Source organism: Salmo salar, chromosome 08 (assembly GCF_965601325.2).
Source record: "Salmo salar chromosome 08, fSalSal1, whole genome shotgun sequence".
Classification (NCBI taxonomy): domain Eukaryota; kingdom Metazoa; phylum Chordata; class Actinopteri; order Salmoniformes; family Salmonidae; genus Salmo; species Salmo salar.
In genome coordinates this window covers 24,225,035-24,232,949 of record NC_138298.1, presented here as the reverse complement: position 1 = coordinate 24,232,949, position 7,915 = coordinate 24,225,035, and positions in this window count along the sequence as shown.

Here is a 7,915-nt window from a genome sequence, read left to right as displayed (position 1 = left end):
TAGTACAGAGGGGTAAAACAGGGTCTAGATTAGTACAGAGTGGAGAGGGGTAAAACAGGGTCTAGATTAGTACAGAGGGGTAAAACGGGGTCTAGATTAGTACAGAGTGGAGAGGGGTAAAACAGGGTCTAGATTAGTACAGATGGGTAAAACAGGGCCTAGATTAGTACAGAGTGGAGAAGGGTAAAACAGGGTCTAGATTAGTACAGAGTGGAGAGGGGTAAAACAGGGTCTAGATTAGTACACAGTGGAGAGGGGTAAAATGGGGTCTAGATTAGTACAGAGGGGTAAAACAGGGTCTAGATTAGTACACAGTGGAGAGGGGTAAAACAGGGTCTAGATTAGATCAGAGCAGAGAGGGGTAAAACAGGGTCTAGATTAGTACAGAGGGGTAAAACGGGGTCTAGATTAGTACAGAGAGGTAAAACAGGGTCTAGATTAGTACACAGTGGAGAGGGGTAAAACAGGGTCTAGATTAGAACAGAGCAGAGAGGGGTAAAACAGGGTCTAGATTAGTACAGAGGGGTAAAACGGGGTCTAGATTAGTACACAGTGGAGAGGGGTAAAACAGGGTCTAGATTAGTATAGAGGGGTAAAACAGGGTCTAGATTAGTACAGAGTGGAGAGGGGTAAAACAGGGTCTAGATTAGTACAGAGTGGAGAGGGGTAAAACAGGGTCTAGATTAGTACAGAGGGGTAAAACAGGGTCTAGATTACTACAGAGTGGAGAGGGGTAAAACAGGGTCTAGATTAGTATAGAGGGGTAAAACAGGGTCTAGATTAGTACAGAGTGGAGAGGGGTAAAACAGGGTCTAGATTAGTACACAGTGGAGAGGGGTAAAACAGGGTCTAGATTAGTACAGAGGGGTAAAACAGGGTCTAGATTAGTACACAGTGGAGAGGGGTAAAACAGGGTCTAGATTAGTATAGAGGGGTAAAACAGGGTCTAGATTAGTACAGAGTGGAGAGGGGTAAAACAGGGTCTAGATTAGTACACAGTGGAGAGGGGTGAAACAGGGTCTAGATTAGTACAGAGGGGTAAAACAGGGTCTAGATTAGTACAGAGTGGAAAGGGGTAAAACAGGGTCTAGATTAGTACAGAGTGGAGAGGGGTAAAACAGGGTCTAGATTAGTACAGAGTGGAGACGGGTAAAACAGGGTCTAGATTAGTACACAGTGGAGAGGGGTGAAACAGGGTCTAGATTAGTACAGAGGGGTAAAACAGGGTCTAGATTAGTACAGAGTGGAGAGGGGTAAAACAGGGTCTAGATTAGTACAGAGCGGAGAGGGGTAAAACAAGGTCTGGATTAGTACAGAGTGGAGAGGGGTAAAACAGGGTCTAGATTAGTACAGAGTGGAGAGGGGTAAAACAGGGTCTAGATTAGTACAGAGTGGAGAGGGGTAAAACAGGCTCTAGATTAGTACAGATTGGAGAGGGGTAAAACAGGGTCTAGATTAGTACAGAGCGGAGAGGGGTAAAACAGTGTCTAGATTAGTACAGAGTGGAGAGGGGTAAAACAGGGTCTAGATTAGTACAGAGTGGAGAGGGGTAAAACAGGGTCTAGATTAGTACAGAGTGGTAAAACAGGGTCTAGATTAGTACAGAGTGGAGAGGGGTAAAACAGGGTCTAGATTAGTACAGAGGGGTAAAACGGGGTCTAGATTAGTACAGAGTGGAGAGGGGTAAAACAGGGTCTAGATTAGTACAGAGGGGTAAAACAGGGTCTAGATTAATACAGAGGGGTAAAACAGGGTCTAGGTTAGTACACAGTGGAGAGGGGTAAAACAGGGTCTAGATTAGTACAGAGTGGTAAAACAGGGTACAGATTAGTACAGAGTGGAGAGGGGTAAAACAGGGTCTAGATTAGTACAGAGTGGAGAGGGGTAAAACAGGGTCTAGATTAGTACAGAGGGGTAAAACAGGGTCTAGATTAGTACAGAGTGGATAGGGGTAAAACAGGGTCTAGATTAGTACAGTGGAGAGAGGTAAAACAGGGTCTAGATTAGTACAGAGTGGAGAGGGGTAAAACAGGGTCTAGATTAGTACAGAGGGGTAAAACAGGGTCTAGATTAGTACAGAGTGGAGAGGGGTAAAACAGGGTCTAGATTAGTACAGAGGGGTAAAACGGGGTCTAGATTAGTACAGAGTGGAGAGGGGTAAAACAGGGTCTAGATTAGTACAGATGGGTAAAACAGGGTCTAGATTAGTACAGAGTGGAGAAGGGTAAAACAGGGTCTAGATTAGTACAGAGTGGAGAGGGGTAAAACAGGGTCTAGATTAGTACACAGTGGAGAGGGGTAAAATGGGGTCTAGATTAGTACAGAGGGGTAAAACAGGGTCTAGATTAGTACACAGTGGAGAGGGGTAAAACAGGGTCTAGATTAGAACAGAGCAGAGAGGGGTAAAACAGGGTCTAGATTAGTACAGAGGGGTAAAACGGGGTCTAGATTAGTACAGAGAGGTAAAACAGGGTCTAGATTAGTACACAGTGGAGAGGGGTAAAACAGGGTCTAGATTAGAACAGAGCAGAGAGGGGTAAAACAGGGTCTAGATTAGTACAGAGGGGTAAAACGGGGTCTAGATTAGTACACAGTGGAGAGGGGTAAAACAGGGTCTAGATTAGTATAGAGGGGTAAAACAGGGTCTAGATTAGTACAGAGTGGAGAGGGGTAAAACAGGGTCTAGATTAGTACAGAGTGGAGAGGGGTAAAACAGGGTCTAGATTAGTACAGAGGGGTAAAACAGGGTCTAGATTACTACAGAGTGGAGAGGGGTAAAACAGGGTCTAGATTAGTATAGAGGGGTAAAACAGGGTCTAGATTAGTACAGAGTGGAGAGGGGTAAAACAGGGTCTAGATTAGTACACAGTGGAGAGGGGTAAAACAGGGTCTAGATTAGTACAGAGGGGTAAAACAGGGTCTAGATTAGTACAGAGTGGAGAGGGGTAAAACAGGGTCTAGATTAGTACAGAGTGGAGAGGGGTAAAACAGGGTCTAGATTAGTACAGAGCGGAGAGGGGTAAAACAGGGTCTAGATTAGTACAGAGTGCAGAGGGGTAAAACAGGGTCTAGATTAGTACAGAGTGGAGAGGGGTAAAACAGGGTCTAGATTAGTACAGAGTGGAGAGGGGTAAAACAGGGTCTAGATTAGTACAGAGTGGAGAGGGGTAAAACAGGGTCTAGATTAGTACAGAGTGGAGAGGGGTAAAACAGGGTCTAGATTAGTACAGAGTGGAGAGGGGTAAAACAGGGTCTAGATTAGTACAGAGTGGAGAGGGGTAAAACAGGGTCTAGAGTAGTACAGAGTGGAGAGGGGTAAAACGGGGTCTAGATTAGTACAGAGGGGTAAAACAGGGGCTAGATTAGTACAGTGGAGAGAGTTAAAACAGGGTCTAGATTAGTACAGAGCGGAGAGGGGTAAAACAGGGTCTAGATTAGTACAGAGGGGTAAAACAGGGTCTAGATTAGTACACAGTGGAGAGGGGTAAAACAGGGTCTAGATTAGTATAGAGGGGTGAAACAGGGTCTAGATTAGTACAGAGTGGAGAGGGGTAAAACAGGGTCTTGATTAGTACAGAGCGGAGAGGGGTAAAACAGGGTCTAGATTAGTACAGAGTGGAGAGGGGTAAAACAGGGTCTAGATTAGTACAGAGTGGAGAGGGGTAAAACAGGGTCTAGATTAGTACACAGTGGAGAGGGGTGAAACAGGGTCTAGATTAGTACAGAGGGGTAAAACAGGGTCTAGATTAGTACAGAGTGGAGAGGGGTAAAACAGGGTCTAGATTAGTACAGAGTGGAGAGGAGTAAAACAGGGTCTAGATTAGTACAGATTGGAGAGGGGTAAAACAGGGTCTAGATTAGTACAGAGCGGAGAGGGGTAAAACAAGGTCTGGATTAGTACAGAGTGGAGAGGGGTAAAACAGGGTCTAGATTAGTACAGAGTGGAGAGGGGTAAAACAGGGTCTAGATTAGTACAGAGTGGAGAGGGGTAAAACAGGGTCTAGATTAGTACAGATTGGAGAGGGGTAAAACAGGGTCTAGATTAGTACAGAGCGGAGAGGGGTAAAACAGTGTCTAGATTAGTACAGAGTGGAGAGGGCTAAAACAGGGTCTAGATTAGTACACAGTGGAGAGGGGTAAAACAGGGTCTAGATTAGTACAGAGGGGTAAAACAGGGTCTAGAATAGTACAGAGTGGAGAGGGGTAAAACAGGGTCTAGATTAGTACAGAGTGGAGAGGGGTAAAACAGGGTCTAGATTAGTACAGAGTGGAGAGGGGTAAAACAGGGTCTAGATTAGTACAGAGTGGAGAGGGGTAAAACAGGGTCTAGATTAGTACAGAGTGGAGAGGGGTAAAACAGGGTCTAGATTAGTACAGAGTGGAGAGGGGTAAAACAGGGTCTAGATTAGTACACAGTGGAGAGGGGTATAACAGGGTCTAGATTAGTACAGAGGGGTAAAACAGGGTCTAGATTAGTACAGAGTGGAGAGGGGTAAAACAGGGTCTAGATTAGTACAGAGTGGAGAGGGGTAAAACAGGGTCTAGATTAGTACAGAGCGGAGAGGGGTAAAACAGGGTCTAGATTAGTACAGATTGGAGAGGGGTAAAACAGGGTCTAGATTAGTACAGAGTGGAGAGGGGTAAAACGGGGTCTAGATTAGTACAGAGTGGAGAGGGGTAAAACAGGGTCTAGATTAGTACAGAGTGGAGAGGGGTAAAACAGGGTCTAGATTAGTACAGAGTGGAGAGGGGTAAAACAGGGTCTAGATTAGTACAGAGTGGAGAGGGGTAAAACGGGGTCTAGATTAGTACAGAGGGGTAAAACAGGGTCTAGATTAGTACAGTGGAGAGAGGTAAAACAGGGTCTAGATTAGTACACAGTGTAGAGGGGTAAAACAGGGTCTAGATTAGTACAGAGCGGAGAGGGGTAAAACAGGGTCTAGATTAGTACAGAGGGGTAAAACAGGGTCTAGATTAGTACACAGTGGAGAGGGGTAAAACAGGGTCTAGATTAGTACAGAGGGGTAAAACAGGGTCTAGATTAGTACAGAGTGGAGAGGGGTAAAACAGGGTCTAGATTAGTACAGAGCGGAGAGGGGTAAAACAGGGTCTAGATTAGTACAGAGCGGAGAGGGGTAAAACAGGGTCTAGATTAGTACAGAGTGGAGAGTGGTAAAGCAGGGTCTAGATTAGTACAGAGTGGAGAGGGGTAAAACAGGGTCTAGATTAGTACAGAGTGGAGAGGGGTAAAATGGGGTCTAGATTAGTACAGAGGGGTAAAACAGGGTCTAGATTAGTACAGTGGAGAGAGGTAAAACAGGGTCTAGATTACTATAGAGGGGTAAAACAGGGTCTAGATTAGTACAGAGTGGAGAGGGGTAAAACAGGGTCTAGATTAGTACACAGTGGAGAGGGGTGAAACAGGGTCTAGATTAGTACAGAGGGGTAAAACAGGGTCTAGATTAGTACAGAGTGGAGAGGGGTAAAACAGGGTCTAGATTAGTACAGAGTGGAGAGGAGTAAAACAGGGTCTAGATTAGTACAGAGTGGAGAGGGGTAAAACAGGGTCTAGATTAGTACAGACCGGAGAGGGGTAAAACAAGGTCTGGATTAGTACAGAGTGGAGAGGGGTAAAACAGGGTCTAGATTAGTACAGAGTGGAGAGGGGTAAAACAGGGTCTAGATTAGTACAGAGTGGAGAGGGGTAAAACAGGGTCTAGATTAGTACAGATTGGAGAGGGGTAAAACAGGGTCTAGATTAGTACAGAGCGGAGAGGGGTAAAACAGTGTCTAGATTAGTACAGAGTGGAGAGGGGTAAAACAGGGTCTAGATTAGTACAGAGTGGAGAAGGGTAAAACAGGGTCTAGATTAGTACAGAGTGGAGAGGGGTAAAACAGGGTCTAGATTAGTACAGATTGGAGAGGGGTAAAACAGGGTCTAGAGTAGTACAGAGGGGTAAAACAGGGTCTAGATTGGTACAGAGTGGAGAGGGGTAAAACAGGGTCTAGATTAGTACAGAGGGGTAAAACAGGGTCTAGGTTAGTACACAGTGGAGAGGGGTAAAACAGGGTCTAGATTAGTACAGAGGGGTAAAACAGGGTACAGATTAGTACAGAGTGGAGAGGGGTAAAACAGGGTCTAGATTAGTACAGAGTGGAGAGGGGTAAAACAGGGTCTAGATTAGTACAGAGGGGTAAAACAGGGTCTAGATTAGTACAGAGTGGAGAGGGGTAAAACAGGGTCTAGATTAGTACAGAGTGGAGAGGGGTAAAACAGGGTCTAGATTAGTACAGAGGGGTAAAACAGGGTCTAGATTAGTACAGAGTGGAGAGGGGTAAAACAGGGTCTAGATTAGTACAGAAGGGTAAAACAGGGTCTAGATTAATACTGAGTGGAGAGGGGTAAAACAGGGTCTAGATTAGTACACAGTGGAGAGGGGTAAAATGTGGTCTAGATTAGTACAGAGGGGTAAACAGGGTCTAGATTAGTAAACAGTGGAGAGGGGTAAAACAGGGTCTAGATTAGTACAGAGGGGTAAAACAGGGTCTAGATTAGTACAGAGAGGAGAGGGGTAAAACAGGGTCTAGATTAGTACAGAGTGGAGAGGGGTAAAACAGGGTCTAGATTAGTACAGAGTGGTGAGTGGTAAAGCAGGGTCTAGATTAGTACAGAGTGGAGAGGGGTAAAACAGGGTCTAGATTAGTACAGAGTGGAGAGGGGTAAAATGGAGTCTAGATTAGTACAGAGGGGTAAAACAGGGTCTAGATTAGTACAGTGGAGAGAGTTAAAACAGGGTCTAGATTAGTACACAGTGTAGAGGGGTAAAACAGGGTCTAGATTAGTACAGAGCGGAGAGGGGTAAAACAGGGTCTAGATTAGTACAGAGGGGTAAAACAGGGTCTAGATTAGTACACAGTGGAGAGGGGTAAAACAGGGTCTAGATTAGTATAGAGGGGTAAAACAGGGTCTAGATTAGTACAGAGTGGAGAGGGGTAAAACAGGGTCTAGATTAGTACAGAGTGGAGAGGGGTAAAACAGTGTCTAGATTAGTACAGAGTGGAGACGGGTAAAACAGGGTCTAGATTAGTACACAGTGGAGAGGGGTGAAACAGGGTCTAGATTAGTACAGAGGGGTAAAACAGGGTCTAGATTAGTACAGAGTGGAGAGGGGTAAAACAGGGTCTAGATTAGTACAGAGCGGAGAGGGGTAAAACAAGGTCTGGATTAGTACAGAGTGGAGAGGGGTAAAACAGGGTCTAGATTAGTACAGAGTGGAGAGGGGTAAAACAGTGTCTAGATTAGTACAGAGTGGAGAGGGGTAAAACAGGCTCTAGATTAGTACAGATTGGAGAGGGGTAAAACAGGGTCTAGATTAGTACAGAGCGGAGAGGGGTAAAACAGTGTCTAGATTAGTACAGAGTGGAGAGGGGTAAAACAGGGTCTAGATTAGTACAGAGTGGAGAGGGGTAAAACAGGGTCTAGATTAGTACAGAGTGGTAAAACAGGGTCTAGATTAGTACAGAGTGGAGAGGGGTAAAACAGGGTCTAGATTAGTACAGAGGGGTAAAACGGGGTCTAGATTAGTACAGAGTGGAGAGGGGTAAAACAGGGTCTAGATTAGTACAGAGGGGTAAAACAGGGTCTAGATTAATACAGAGGGGTAAAACAGGGTCTAGGTTAGTACACAGTGGAGAGGGGTAAAACAGGGTCTAGATTAGTACAGAGTGGTAAAACAGGGTACAGATTAGTACAGAGTGGAGAGGGGTAAAACAGGGTCTAGATTAGTACAGAGTGGAGAGGGGTAAAACAGGGTCTAGATTAGTACAGAGGGGTAAAACAGGGTCTAGATTAGTACAGAGTGGATAGGGGTAAAACAGGGTCTAGATTAGTACAGTGGAGAGAGGTAAAACAGGG